A 16,503-nucleotide genomic window follows, 5' to 3' on the forward strand; every position below is an offset into this window, starting at 1 on the left:
GACATGGTATGCTAATTTTACTGAAAATAAACGTTTTGCATCAGCATGCCAAGCAGGTTCATCATTATAGTTTGTAGCAATTGGGATAGCTGAAATAGCCTTGTCATCTTCCTCCCAAAAATTTGTTTCCAACACCTCCATGTTCCATCTTTCATCCATATTAATTAATTCAACTACTTTGTTCAAAAGACTATTACTCATAGGAATAGGATCCCTACCAGGTCTAGGTCTTAGGTTATAGCGGTATGATAACCCACAAGTATAGGGGATCACAACAGTTTTCGAGGGTAGAGTATTCAACCCAAATTTGTTGATTCGACACAAGGGGAAGCCAAAGAATATTCTCGAGTATTGGCAGTTGAGTTGTCAATTCAACCACACCTGAAAGACTTAGTATCTACAGCAAAGTATCAGTAGCAAAGTAGTGTGATAGCGACAGTAGCAATGGTAACAGTAGCAGCAGTGACAACAATAGCAGTAACAGTAGCAGCAGTGAAAGCAGTAGCGACAGAGTAACAGTAGCAGCAGTGACAGCAGTAGCGGCAAAGTAACGTACCAAGGACCAGTAGGAAAAGACTTGTAGGCATTGGATCGGTGATGGATAATTATGTCAGATGATATTCATCATGCAATAATTATAACACGGAGAGATACGTAACTAGCTCCAGTTCGTCAATGTAATGTAGTCATGTATTCCGTATGTAGTCATACGTGCTTAGGGATAAGAACTTGCATGACATATATTGTCCATCCCTCCCGTGGCAACGGGGTCCTAATGGAAACTACATGATATTAAGGTTCTCCTTTTAATGGAGAACCGTAACAACGCATTAGCACTTAGTGAATACATGAACTCCTCATACTATGGTCATCTCCGGGAGTGGTTCCGGCTATTGTCACTCCGGGGTTGCCGGGTCATAATGTTGGGAAACGTAGCATAAATTCAAAAAAAATCCTACGCATATTCAGATCTTCCTATGGAGAGACCAGCAACGAGAGAGGGGTGAGTGCATCTTCATACCTTTGAAGATCACTAAGCGGAAGTGTTGCTAGAACACGGTTGATGGAGTCGTACTCGCGGCGATTCAGATCGCGGTGTGATTCCGATCTAGTGTCGAACCACGGCACCTCCGCGTTCAACACACGTGCAGCCCGGTGACGTCTCCCGCACCTTGATCCAGCAAGGAGGGGGAGAGGTTGGGGAAGATCTCCGGCAGCACGACGGCGTGGTGTCGATGGAGACGAGGTCTCCCGGCAGGGCTTCGCCAAGCACCGTGGGAGGAGGAGGAAGGAGGGGAGCAGGGCAGCGCCGAGGGGAAGAGAAAACGGTGTGCAAAACAGCCCCAAACCCCTCTCTATTTATAGGAGGAGGGGAGGTGGGGTTCCACCCCTAGGGTTCCCACCCTAGGTGGTGCGGCAACCCCCCAGATAGGAGGTGCGGCGGCCAGGACAGGGGGAGGAGTTGGCGCACCCCTAGGTGGGCCTTAGGCCCACCAGCGCCTAGGGTTTCCCCCCCTCTCCACCTCCTGCGCCTTGGGCCCCTTTGTGGGTGGCGCACCAGCCCACTTTGGGCTGGTTGCCCACCACCTTTTGGCCCATGCCGCCTCTTGGGGCTGGTCGCCCCTCCCGGTGGACCCTCGGGACCATTTCCGGTGGTCCCGGTGGTCCCCGTACGCTACCGGTGAAGCCCGAAACATTTCCGGTGTCCAAAACCATCCATCCTTTATATTAATCCTTACCTCTCGACCATTCCGGAGCTCCTCGTGACGTCCGGGATCTCATCCGGGACTCCAAACAACTTTCGGTAACCCTAGATAACATTTCCCTATAACCCTAGTGTCATCGAACCTTAAGTGTGTAGACCCTACGGGTTCGGGAAAAATGCAGACATGACCGAGACGCTCTCCGGCCAATAACCATCAGCGGGATCTGGATACCCATGGTGGCTCCCACACGTTCCACGATGATCTCATCGGATGAACCACGATGTCAAGGATTCAATCAATCCCGTATACAATTCCCTTTGTCTGTCGGTATAGAACTTGCCCGAGATTCGATCGTCGGTATACCTATACCTTGTTCAATCTCGTTACCGGTAAGTCTCTTTACTCGTTTCGTAGCACGTCATCGTGTGACTAACTCCTTAGTCACATTGAGCTCATGATGATGTTCTACCGACTGGGCCCACAGATTCCGTGACACGGAGTGACAAATCCCGATCTTGATTCGTACCAACCCAACAGATACTTTCAGAGGTACCCGTAGTGCACCTTTATAGTCACCCAGTTACGTTGTGACGTTTGATACACCCAAAGCACTCCTACGGTATCTGGGAGTTGCACAATCTCACGGTCGAAGGAAAAGACACTTGACATTAGAAAAGCTTTAGCATACGAACAATACGATCTAGTGTTATGCTTAGGATTGGGTCTTGTCCATCACATCATTCTCCCAATGATGTGATCCCGTTATCAATGACATCTAATGTCCATGATCAGGAAAGCATGATCATCTATTGATCAACGAGCTAGCCAACTAGAGGCTTGCCAGGGACACATTGTGATCAATTTATTCACACATGTATTACAGTTTCTGTTAATACAATTATAGCATGAACAATAGACGATTATCATGAACAAGGAAGTATGATAATAACCATTTTATTATTGCCTCTAGGGCATATTTCCAACACATAGCACATAGTAGGTGACTACAACTTGCAAGATAGGATCAAGAACACACATATATTGATGAGAACATAATAGGTTCAAATCTGAAATCATGGAACTCGGGCCCTAGTGACAAGCATTAAGCATGGCAAAGTAGTAGCAACATCAATCTCTGAACATAGTGGATACTAGGAATCGATCCCCATCAAAACTAACTCGATTACATGATAGATCTCATCCAACCCATCACCATCCAGCAAGCCTACGATGAGATTACTCATGAACGGTGAAGAGCATCATGGAATTGGTGATGAAGGAAGGTGGTGATGACGATGGCGACGATCTCCCCTCTCCGAAGCCCAGAACGGACTCCAGATCTGCCCTCCAGAGGAAGAACAGGTGGTGGCGGCGCCTCCGTATCATAAACTCTCCTCCTTGATTTTTTTGGACGAAGGGACTAAATAGAGCTGGAGTTGGAGGCGGTGGAGCTCTGAGGGCCCCACAAGCCTGCTAGGCGCGACCGGGGGGCGGCTGGTGGGCTTGTGGGCTCCTCGCTCCACCCCTCTGGTTGATTCTTGCGCCAGTATTTTTTATATATTCCACAAAAAATCCTCATAAATTTTCAGGTCATTCCGAGAACTTTTATTTTTGCGCAAAAACAACACCATGGCAATTCTGCTGAAAACAACGTTAGTTCGGGTTAGTTCCATTCAAATCATGCAAATTAGTGTCCAAAACAAGGGCAAAAGAGTTTGGAAAAGTAGATACGACAAAGACGTATCAACTCCCCCAAGCTTAAAGCCTTGCTTGTCCTCAAGCAATTTAGTTGACAAACTGAAAGAGACAAAATAAAAACTTTTACGAACTCTGTTTGATCTTGTTGTTGCAATTATGTCTAACTCATATTCAGATTTTCAGCAAGATCATAAGCAAACCACATAAGCAATGACATTTAGGTCTCATGGCAAACTCATATCAATGGCATAATCAACTAGCGAGCAATAATAATAAGTTTCAAATGTCAACACTTCAATCAAGACAATCATGAAGCAGTATGAACATATGGTATCTCGCTAGCTCTTTCTGAGACCGCAAAACATAAATGCAGAGCACCTTCAAAGACGAAGGGCTGACTGAACATTGTAATTCATGGCAAAGAAGATCCAGTCATAGTCATGCTCAATAACAATTAAAAGCAAAGCATAAAAATGACAGAGGTGCTCTCTAATTGGTGCTTTTATAAGAAGAGGATGACTCAACAGAAACATAAATAGATAGGCTCTTCGTAGAGGGAAGCATTGATTTGCAGAGGTGCCAGAGCTCAAGCTTTGAAGACAGAGACAAATAATTTTGGGTGGCATGCTTTCATTGTCAACGCAATGACCAAGAGTTTTCACCATCTTCCATGCTACACATACTATAGGCGGTTCCCAAATAGAAAAGTAAAGTTTTGACTCCCCCACCACCGATAAATCACACTCCATGACTAGCCGAATCCTCGGGTGCCGTCCATACCAACAACAATCCAGGGGGAGTTTTGTTTGCAATTATCTTTTTGATTTGAGCATGGAACTGGGCATTCCAATTACCGACCCCTTTCTCGTGAATGATAGTGAATAAACACATATCGAGGATAACACACCTAGCATGGAAGATACTCATCGCCCCTTGTCACCACATGAGCGGTTCGGGCATGCAAAACAAATTATTTCTTGAAGGTTTAGAGAGTCTAACCATAGCATTAAACTAGTGGATCCAAATCAGCCCCTTACGAAGCAACGCATAAACTAGGGTTTAAGCTTCTGTCACTCTAGCAACCCATCATCTACTTACTACTTCTCAATGCCTTCCTCTAGGCCCAAATAATGGTGAAGTGTTATGTAGTCGACGTTCACATAACACCACTAGAGGAAAAACACCATACAACATATCAAATTACCGAAGGAATACCAAATTCACATGACTATTATTAGCATGACTTATCCCATGTCCTCAGGAACAAAAGTAACTACTCACAAAGCATAATCATATTCATGATCAGAGAGGTAATGAGTAGCATCAAGGATCTGAACATAAACTCCTCCACCAAATAATCCAACTAGCATCAACTACAAAGAGTAATCAACACTACTAGCAACCTTACAAGTACCAATCGGATTCACGAGACGGAGATTGGTTACAAGTGATGAACTAGGGTTTGGAGATGAGATGGTGTTGATGAAGATGTTGATGGTGACGAGTCCCCTCCGATGAGAGGAGTGTTGGTGATGACGATGGCGACGATTTCCCCCTCCGGGAGGGAAGTTTCCCCGACAGGATCGTCCTGCCGGAGCTCTAGATTGGTTCTGCTCAAGTTCCGCCTCGTGGCGGCGAGACCACGAAAAAGCTCCTCCTTGATTTTTTTTCCTGGATGAAACCCTCCATATAGAAAAAGAGGGGGGCCAGTGGGCTGCCAACAAGCCCCCATGGCGCGGCCTGGGGGGGTGGCCGCGCCGTGCAGGCTTGTGGGCACCCGTGGTGCCCCTCTGGCACTTCTTCGGCCCAGTATTTTTGATAAATTGGAAAAAAATCCCCGTTGATTTTCACGGCGTTTGGAGTTGCGTAGAATAGGTATCTCAACTTTGCTCCACTTTCAGGCCAGAATTCCAGTTGCCGGTATTCTCCCTCTTCATGTAAACCTTGCAAAATAAGAGAGAAAAGGCATAAGAATAGTACCGTTAAGTGAAATAACAGCCAAAGAAGCGATAAATATCAACATGAAAACATGATGTAAAATGGACATATCAACTCCCCCAAGCTTAGACCTCGCTTCTCCTCAAGCGAAAGCCGAGCTCAATAAATATGTCCACATGTTTAGGGAGAGAGGTGTCGACAAAACAAGATACAAACATGCATGCATCATGATCTAGCTCAGAACAACAATACCAACATATAATCTCTCATGCTAAAGTGATAATTCCTTCACAAAGTAAAGCATGGATGAAGAACCTTACTGAGAAGTAACAACCGATAGCCTTTAGTCATTGAAGCAATTGCAATTTATCACAACATCAGGAAGAGTCAAATACGAGCTTGTAAAGCAAATCCACATACTCAATCATTCTTTCGTTCTCTACAATTGCTACAACTCACGTGGTACTCATGAGATCAAAGTTTTAGCTTGACACAGAGAAAGATAGGGGCTTATAGTTTTGCCTCCCAACTGTTTACCTCAAGGGTAATGTCAACAATAATAATTCATGAATGCCTACCTCCAAGTTGACATATGAATATAGATCTTTCCCAAGCATATGACGTTAGCCAAGATAAAGGCGAAATAATGAATTGGTGAAGATCACCATGACTCTTTCAGGGACAAAAAGTAAAGGTACAAGATAGGACCTTCGTAGAGGGAAGCAGAGGTTGTCATGCGCTTTTGAGGTTTGGATGCATGTCCTCTTAGTGCGGAGGAATGTCACTTTATATTGCCTCCTGTGATAAAGAACTTTATTATGCAGTCTGTCGCTTTTATGTCTTCCTCATCACAGGTTCGTACAAAGCTTATTTTCCACACACTAATAGAACATACATATTAGAGAGCAATTTTTATTGCTTGCACCGATGACAACTTACTTGAGGGATCTTATTCAATCCATAGGTAGGTATGGTGGACACTCATGGCAAACTGGTTTGATGGTTCATGGATGCACAAGTAGTATCTCTACTTAGTGCGGGAGGTTTTGGCTAATATGAGGTGGAAGCAATCGTCACATGCTAAGGGATCTCTAATCATATAACATTGTTTGGAGCCAAGCAAACACAATTCATTACGTTGTCTTCCTTGTCCAACATCTCCTTCTAGGCATGTAATAGTTTAGTGAGTGTTCACAATCATAGATGGTGTCAGAGATGATATATTTACATGTGAACCTCTCCTTCTTTATCACTTCCTATTAATTGCAACAATGACCAAGGTATACGTTTGTATACCCTCAACAAGTTTCAATTATCATCCTTTTTATATGTGAAGCCATCACTTCCCATAAGATCATTACATGATCTTTCATGCTTTTGTTCTATTCTCACTCTTTTGATCATGGCAAGAGGCAAAGCTCTTCAACTAAGACACTCTTTATTATAAGGATCACGAGCAAGAATACAATGGGGGTGACACAAAGCAAAACTCAAAACTAAAACACTAAGACTTTTAAACTACTAGAGAAAAAGAAAACTGAAAAGGAAAACTAAAACAAAGGTAAAGGCAAAAGATGTGATGGTGATACGATACCGGGGCAACTCCCCCAAGCTTGGCAAAAGCCAAGGGGATTTCCCATACCAATGCTCAGTTGTCTTCCTTTGGTGGTGAAGGTGGTGGAGTTGTTGAAGAGGTCTTGAGCTTGTTTAATTTCCACTTGAGCATAAAATTCTGCTCCCTTAGATCATCATTTTCCTCTTCAAGCTTCAACACCCTTTGGCATAATTCCCGCTTACTCTCCTGCAAGAAACGAGAAGGGATAAACAAGGTCTTAGGCTTCTTCCTTGGGCCAAGGAGGCTCGACTTCTTGAACTCCACATGAGTGTGTCCAGGTTGAGGTAGAGGAGCCTCCTCTTCATCGGAACTTGTTTGTTCCTTCCCCTTGGGATCATAGTCTTCTTCCTCATCAGTGGTCCAGCCATATGGATCAAAGTCCCCATAGACCTTGGGGTTAGCAAGGTAATCAGCCACATAGCTCTCCCCCTCTGAATCCTGAGAAGACATCTTGACCTAGATCTGCGGCAGAAAATAGGCTCGAAACGAAAAACAGAGGAAATCTGCGTGATGCAGGGGTTAGACCAAATGGAAGTATATATAATGATTTTTTCCAGACCTGAAGGAGTACCCTGCACGAAAACGGAGTCTGGGAGGCGCACGAGGTGTCCACAAGCCCTCACGACGCGGCCAGGGGGTGGGCCCGCGCCGTGCAGGCTTGTCGCCTCCTCGCGCACTTTCTAGACTACTTCCAATTTTTGTATTTTTCAAATATTCCAAAACGGAGAAAATTTCCTACTGGAAAAGTTTTGGACTCTGTTTTCTTACCGAAACACACACTTCTTCATTTTCGGAGTCTGAAACAAGCTGATAAATATCCCTTAGGTATTCTTCCGGAGTTATGGTACTGATGATGTTGCTTTCAACATTTATGGGAGTACTTGAGATATAATGCTTGATTCACTGCCCATTTACCACTCTCGGACAATTACCTTCCGTGTTGTTGATCTTGATAGCACCGGAACGATATACAATATACTTCCTCAACAACATAGGGACCTTCCCATTTAGAGAGAAGCTTACCTGCAAAGAATCTTAAACGAGATTTATATAGCAAGACATAATCACCTACATTGAACTCACGCTTTCGTATCCTCTTATCATGCCACCTCTTAACCTTCTCTTTGAATAGCTTGGCATTCTCATATGCCTGAGTTCTCCACTCATCAAGCGATCTAATATCAAATAACCTCTTCTCACCGGCAAGTTTGAAATCAAAGTTGAGCTCTTTGATTGCCCAATAAGCTTTATGCTCTAGCTCAAGAGGTAAGTGACATGCTTTCCCATACACCATTTTGTACGGAGACATGCCCATGGGATTCTTATAGGCATTTCTATAAGCCCACAGTGCATCATCGAGCTTCTTAGACCAATTCTTTCTAGACCTGTTGACATTCTTTTACAGAATCAGTTTAATCTCTCTATTGCTTAGCTCTACTTGACCACTGGACTGAGGGTGGTAGGGAGACGCAATTCTATGGTTGACATCGTACTTAGCAAGCGTTTTACGGAAAGCACCATGAATGAAGTGTGAACCACCGTCGATCATTAGATATCTAGGGACTCCAAATCTAGGGAAGATAACTTCTTTCAGCATCTTGATAGAGGTGTTGTGATCAACACTACTAGTGGGGATAGCTTCTACCCACTTAGTGACGTAATCAACAACAACTAAGATGTGAGTATACCCATTGGATTTTGGAAAAGGTCCCATATAATCAAAGCCCCAAACATCAAATGGTTCAATGACAAGTGAATAGTTCATAGGCATTTTCTGACGTTTGCTAATATTACCTATTCTTTGACATTCGTCACAAGACAAGACAAACTTACGGGCATCTTTGAAGAGAGTGGGCCAATAGAAACCTGATTGCAATACCTTGTGTGCAGTTCTATCTCCCGCATGGTGTCCTCCGTAGGCCTCGGAGTGACACTTTTGTAGGATCTGTCCCTGTTCATGTTCAGGTACACAACGTCTAATAACACCATCTACTCCTTCCTATAAAGGTGAGGATCATCCCAAAAGTAATGTCTCAAGTCAAAGAAGAATTTCTTATTTTGCTGGTATGTGAAACTAGGTGGTATATATTTAGCAACGATATAGTTTGCATAATCAACATACCACGATGCACTACGTGAAGCATTGATGACATTGAATTGCTCATCGGGAAAGCTATCATCAATAGGTTGTGGGTCATCAAGAATGTTCTCCAACCTAGACAAGTTATCTGTTACTGGATTATCAGCACCCTTTCTGTCGACAACGTGCAAATCAAATTCTTGTAGCAAGAGAACCCATCTGATAAGTCTAGGTTTAGCGTCCTTCTTCTCCATGAGGTACCTAATAGCAGCGTGATCAGTGTGAATAGTGACTTTGGAATCAACTATGTAAGACCTGAACTTTTCACATGCAAACACGACTGCTAAAAACTCCTTCTCCGTAGTGGCATAGTTTCTCTGGGCACTGTCTAGAGTTTTACTAGCGTAGTGAATAACATTCAACTTCTTATCGACTCTTTGCCCTAGAACAGCACCAACAGCATAATCACTAGCGTCACACATGATCTCAAAAGGTAAGTTCCAATCAGGTGGTTGAACAATAGGTGCAGTTATCAAAGCCCTCTTAAGTATTTCAAAGGCTTCCTCACAATCATCGTCAAATACAAAAGGAATATCCTTTTGCAAGAGATTGGTAAGAGGCCTAGAAATCTTAGAGAAGTCTCTGATGAACCTTCTATAGAAACCAGCATGACGAAGGAAACTTCTTATACCTTTGATATCTGTGGGGTATGGCATTTTCTCGATTGCATAAACCTTAGCCTTATCGACTTCAATACCTATTTCAGAAATTTTATGTCCTAAGACGATGCCTTCATTAACCATAAAGTGGCACTTCTCCCAATTCAAGACAAGATTGGTTTCTTTACATCTCTGCAAGACTCGATCAAGGTTGCTGAGGCAATCATCAAAGGAAGACCCATAAACGGAGAAGTCGTCCATGAAAACCTCAACAATCTTTTCACAAAAGTCAGACAATATAGCCATCATACATCTTTGAAAAGTGGCAGGTGCATTACATAAGCCAAAAGGCATACGTCTATAGGCAAAGGTACCGAAAGGGCAGGTGAAAGTGGTTTTCTCCTGATCAGATGTGCAACTGGTATTTGGGAGAAACCAGAATAACCGTCTAGAAAGCAAAAGTGTGTGTGTTTAGACAACCTTTCTAGCATTTGGTCAATAAACGACAAAGTGTAATGATCTTTCCTAGTGGCTTTATTCAATTTCCTAAAATCGATCACCATCCTATAGCCAGTAATAATCCTTTGTGAGATCACTTCATCCTTATCATTAGGGACAACGGTAATGCCTCCCTTCTTAGGAACGTAATGCACCGGACTCACCCAATCGCTGTGAGCAACATGATAGATGATACCTGCTTCCAGGAGCTTTAGTATTTCTTTTCTCACTACCTCTTTCATCTTAGGATTTAATCTCCTTTGATGATCAGCAACTGGTTTGAAGTCAGGATCAGTTTTAATCCTGTGCTGGCATAGGGTAGGACTAATGCCCTTAAGATCATCAAGAGTATATCCAATAGTAGCACAATGCTTCCTCAGAGTTTTTAGTATCTTCTTTTCTTCATGCTCTGAGAGGCTAGCACTAATAATGACAGGATATATCTCCTTTTCATCAAGATAAGCATACTTAAGAGTATCAGGCAACTGTTTAAGCTCGAACACATGATCACCCTTTGGTGGGGGTGGATCCCCAAGCAGTTCAACAGGCAAGTTATTCTTAAGGATAGGATATTGTTCTAAGACAACCCTATCAATCTCATCCCTTTCATCCATACGCATATCATTTTCATGCTCAAGCAAGTATTGCTCTAAGGGATCAGTAGGAGGCACGACAATAGAGGCTAAGGCAATAGTTTCATCCCTACTAGGCAACTCCTTTTCATGAGGTTGTCTACCAAACTTAGAGAAATTGAACTCATGTGGCACGCCTTCAAAGCCAACAGTGACAGTTTGCTTCTCACAATCAATATGAGCATTGACAGTATTGAGAAAAGGCCTACCAAATATGATGGGACAAAAGCTATCTTGTGCGGTAGCAAGAACGAGGAAATCAGCAGGATACTTTGTTTTACCACACAACACTTCAACATCCCTAACAATTCCCACAGGGCAGATAGTATCTCTATTGGCAAGCTGAATAGTGACATCAATAGGCTCTATCTCAACAGGTGCAATCTCATCTTTGATTTCATCATATAAGGATTGAGGTATTGCACTAACACTAGCACCCATGTCACATAAGCCATGATAACAATGATCTCCTACCACAGGCATGCCAACAATAGGCCTATGTTTGTCTCTAGCGTGAGGTTTATCAATTCTAGCAGCATCTTCATAGAAGTGAATATTATGTCCCTCAACTTCTTCAGACAGAAGATCTTTGATAATAGCAATGCTAGGTTCAACTCTAATTTGCTCAGGGGGTGTAGGTGTTCTAATGTAGCCTCTACGTATCACAGTTGAAGCTTTAGAATGATCCTTTATCCTAACAGGGAAAGGTGGTTTCTCAATGTAAGCACTGGCAACAACAGGATCATTATAGGCAATGACTTTCTCTTCAACTGGAATTGGTTTAAATACATTGACTTCTAAAGGAGGATGATATTTAAACCACTTCTCTTTGGGGAGGTCAATATGAGCGGCAAAAGATTCACACAATGAAGCTACTATCTCAGAGTCAAGTCCATACTTAGCGCTAAAATCACTAAAGGTATTTGTCTCAACAAAGGATTTAACGCAATCAAACATGAAATTCATACCTGACTCCTTACCTTCTTCAAGCTCCCAATCTTCAGAGTTGTGTTTAATTCTCTCCAATAAATTCCATTTGAAGTCAATATCTCTCTTCATAAAAGAACCGGTACAAGAAGTGTCAAGCATGGTGCGATCATCATGAGAAAGCCGAGCATAGAAGTTCTGAATGATAATTTCTCTCGAGAGCTCATGATTGGGGCATGAATATAACATTTATTTAAGCCTCCCCCAAGCTTGAGCGATGCTTTCTCTGTCACGAGGCCAAAAATTGTAAATATAATTCCAATCACGATGTACTAAATGCATAGGATAAAACTTTTGATGAAATTCCAATTTCAACAGATTGTAGTCCCATGATCCAATATCATCACATAGCCTATACCATGTCAACGCCTTATCCTTCAAAGATAAAGGAAAGACCTTCTTCTTGACCTCATCCTCGGGCACACCTACAAGCTTAAATAAACCACAAACTTCATCTACATAGATCAGATGCAAGTCTGGATATGATGTTCCATCTCGTGTAAAAGGATTAGCCAGCAGTTTCTCAAGCATACCCGAAGGAAATTCAAAGCAAATATTTTCAGTAGGTGCAACAGGTTGAGAAGAAAATATTTGTGCTTCCGTTCGAGGTGACGATACCCCGAACAAGCCCCTCAAAGGATTAGTATCCATAGTGACAAGTGACAACAAATTTCAGCACGCTATATGAATGTTTCCTTACCAAGTTCCACTTACCAGAGGCGCTTCACTCCCCGGCAACGGCGCCAGAAAAGAGTCTTGATGACCCACAAGTATAGGGGACCAATCATAGTCCTTTCGGTAAGTAAGAGTGTCGAAACCAACGAGGAGCAGAAGGATCTGACAAGTGGTTTTCAGCAAGGTAAAATCTGTAGGCACTGAAATCGTCGGTAACAAGTGATTGTGTGGTGAGATGATTCGTAGCAAGCAACAAGTAACAAAAGTAGCAACGGTGCAGAAAAGTGGCCCAATCCGTTTTTTAGCAAGGGACAAGCCTGGACAAAGTCTTATAGGAGAAAAAACGCTCCCGGGGACACACGGGAATTTCTGTCATGCTAGTTTCATCATGTTCATATGATTCACGTTTGTTACTTTAATAGTTTGATATGTGGGTGGACCGGCGCTTGGGTACTGCCCTTACTTGGACAAGCATCCCACTTATGATTAACCCCTCTCACAAGCATCCGCAACTATGAAAGAAGAATTAAGACAAAGTCTAACCATAGCATTAAACTAGCGGATCCAAATCAGCCCCTTACGAAGCAACGCATAAACTAGGGTTTAAGCTTCTGTCACTCTAGCAACCCATAATCTACTTACTACTTCCCAATGCCTTCCTCTAGGCCCAAATAATGGTGAAGTGTTATGTAGTCGACGTTCACATAACACCACTAGAGGAAAAACAACATACAACATATCAAATTACCGAATGAATACCAAATTCACATGACTATTATTAGCATGACTTATCCCATGTCCTCAGGAACAAAAGTAACTACTCACAAAGCATAATCATATTCATGATCAGAGAGGTAATGAGTAGCATCAAGGATCTGAACATAAACTCTTCCACCAAATAATCCAACTAGCATCAACTACAAAGAGTAATCAACACTACTAGCAACCTTACAAGTACCAATCGGAGTCGCGAGACGGAGATTGGTTACAAGTGATGAACTAGGGTTTGGAGATGAGATGGTGTTGATGAAGATGTTGATGGTGACGAGTCCCCTCCGACGAGAGGAGTGTTGGTGATGATGATGGCGACGATTTCACCCTCTGGGAGGGAAGTTTCCCCGGCGGGATCGTCCTGTCGGAGCTCTAGATTGGTTATGCTCAAGTTCCGCCTCGTGGCGGTGGCGAAACCACGAAAAAGCTCCTCCTTGATTTTTTTCCTGGATGAAACCCTCCATATAGAAAAAGAGGGGGGCCAGTGGGCTGCCCACAAGCCCCCATGGCGTGGCCTGGGGGGTGGCCGCACCGTGCAGGCTTGTGGGAACCCCCTGGTGCCCCTTTGGCACTTCTTCGGCCCAGTATTTTTGATAAATTGGGAAAAAAATCCCCGTTGATTTTCACGGCGGTTGGAGTTGCGCATAATAGGTATCTCAACTTTGCTCCACTTTCAGGCCATAATTCCAGTTGCCGGTATTCTCCCTCTTCATGTAAACCTTGCAAAATAAGAGAGAAAAGGCATAAGAATAGTACCGTGAAGTGAAATAACAGCCAAAGAAGCGATAAATATCAACATGAAAACATGATACAAAATGAACGTATCAAACGGCAGGTAGATACCACATATAGATAGGTATGGTGGACTCATATGGAACAACTTTGGGTTTATGGAAGTGGATGCACAAGCAGTATTCTCGCTTAGTACAAGTGAAGGCTAGCAAAAGACTGGGAAGCGACCAACTAGAGAGCGAGAACAATCATCAAAATGCATTGAGATTAACCAACATTGAGTGCAAGCATGAGTAGGAGATAAATCACCATGAACATGAATATCATAGATGCTATGTTGATCTGTTTCAACTACATGCGTAAACATGCGCCAAGTCAAGCCACTTGAATCATTCAAAGGAGGATACCATCCTATCATACTACATCATAATCATCTCAAAATTCATGTTGGCATCCAAGACAAACCATTATAAGCTCCTAGCTAATTAAGCATGGCATTAGAAACTATGATCTCTAAGTTGTCATTGCAAACATGCTTCTCTCACAACAAAGCTGAATCAGGAACGATGAGCTAGTCATATTTACAAAAACAAAATAGATCGAGTTCATACCAGCTTTTCCAGGCTCAGTCACTTCATCGTATATCGTCATTATTGCCTTTCACTTGCACGAACGAACGATGTGAACAATAATAAGAGTGCTCGTGCATTGGACTAAGCTGGAATCTGCAAGCAAACACAAAGGAGAAGACAAAGTAATATGGCTCTTTAACAGATAAACAGATATGCATGCGAGAGCCACTAAACATTGTAACCATTGTCTTCTACCTTGACCCAAATAAAAATAAAACTATTTACACGGGAAAGCTCCCAACAAGCAAAAGAAGAACAAGGAATCTGTTTGGGTTTTCTCAAACTAGACAAACACACGAGAGAAAAAGAAATAAACTAGCATGGATGATACAGTGGCAAAGTGTGAACACCGACTAACAAAGTGAAAGTGTGAGCAAGAATATAAAGTCGGTGAGAAACACGTACTCCCCCAAGCTTAGGCTTTTGACCTAAGTTGGTCTACTCCCATGGAGGGAAATAACCGTCTCTGGGATACTCTCGAGTGTACCGAGGGTGCCACTTCTATGTGAGCTCTTCTGGCTCCCACTGATAAATTGGCGTCTGGTACTCGACTGGTAGCTCGGGCACGTGCGCTTGTGGTGGTGCTATGCCCCAATATGCTTAGATGTTTGAGGGCATAATAATGTACCTGCCTAGATGAAGATTGAACAAAGAAGGAGCAGACAAAGTAATAGTCTCACGAGTACCCTGACTAAATACCAGGTTATAAATCATCCTCTTATTTATATCTTTGTCAAGAAAGTCATGGCGAACCATGCTATCATAATCTAGATATCTCTCAGGAAGAAGTATCACTTCTTCCTCGTGCAGTCTAATGGGTATCTCAAAATGTCTAGCAAGACGGGTAGCATAGATACCTCCATAAACAACGCCTTTAGAACGGTTCGTGTTCAACCGTTGAGCTACTATAGCACCAAGGCTATAAGTTTTATCATTATAAAGGGCTTCGCGCAAAACCGCAAGATTTGGGGAGCTAAGGGCCCCAGCTTTCCCACAGCCAATCAAACATTTTCCCACGAATAATGAGAAGTACCGAAGCACGCGAAAATGTATGCTAGCAGCTCTAGCGCAAGACACTCCTCTCTCCTCTCCTACAGCAATAGTATCTATGAAAGCCTCCAAGTCCCGTGGACAAGGTTCATGAATATCCCCAACATAAGGTAATTTGCAAACATTGCAAAAATCCTAAAGTGACATGCGCTGGGGGATATCATATAACTTGAACTCAACCATAGGAGGACTCTTCCTCGGATAGAAATTAAAGCTTTGCATGAAAATATTAGTGAGGAGGAGGTATTGCGGACACTTATCTTCAACAAAGGCGGTAAGGCCTGCGTTCTCCACCAAGTAGTAGAAGTCCTCATAGAGTCCGACGGCGTGTAGGAACACATTGCTTGGCCACTCGCACGCTCGAACTTCTGCAACTCGGGGGACCAGATACTTGGGTTTCTTCTTCTCATTTTCATCATGCTTGGGGTCACAGCTTGAAGAGCCTCTTAGGAACCTCCTCATCTTTTCCTTTTTCTTTCTCTGAAAATTTCTGAATTTTTTAGTGACTCTAAGGAAAAGTGAACAAGGTCCAATGAAACTCGTAGCAACTACTCCCACAGGTGCCTAGAGGCCATATCATGCATCAAAACTACTTGGGACCGGCTAAAATTAGCATGCAAAGCTCAAGAACGGGGTCACCAAGGCAGCAATAATATGCAATGAATAAGGCACTAGAGCTAAAACTAATTGGACCAATGGAGGAGTCACATACCAAGGAGCAATTTCCCCAAAACAGTTTGGTGAATGGGGCTTTGCACAAGGAGATCGAAAATCGCAGCAAGAAGAGCAAGAACACGGGTTTGAGCTGCGGTATGATTTTTTCTGGAGGT

This window comes from Hordeum vulgare, chromosome 2H (assembly GCF_904849725.1).
Source record: "Hordeum vulgare subsp. vulgare chromosome 2H, MorexV3_pseudomolecules_assembly, whole genome shotgun sequence".
NCBI classification, from domain to species: Eukaryota; Viridiplantae; Streptophyta; class Magnoliopsida; order Poales; family Poaceae; genus Hordeum; species Hordeum vulgare.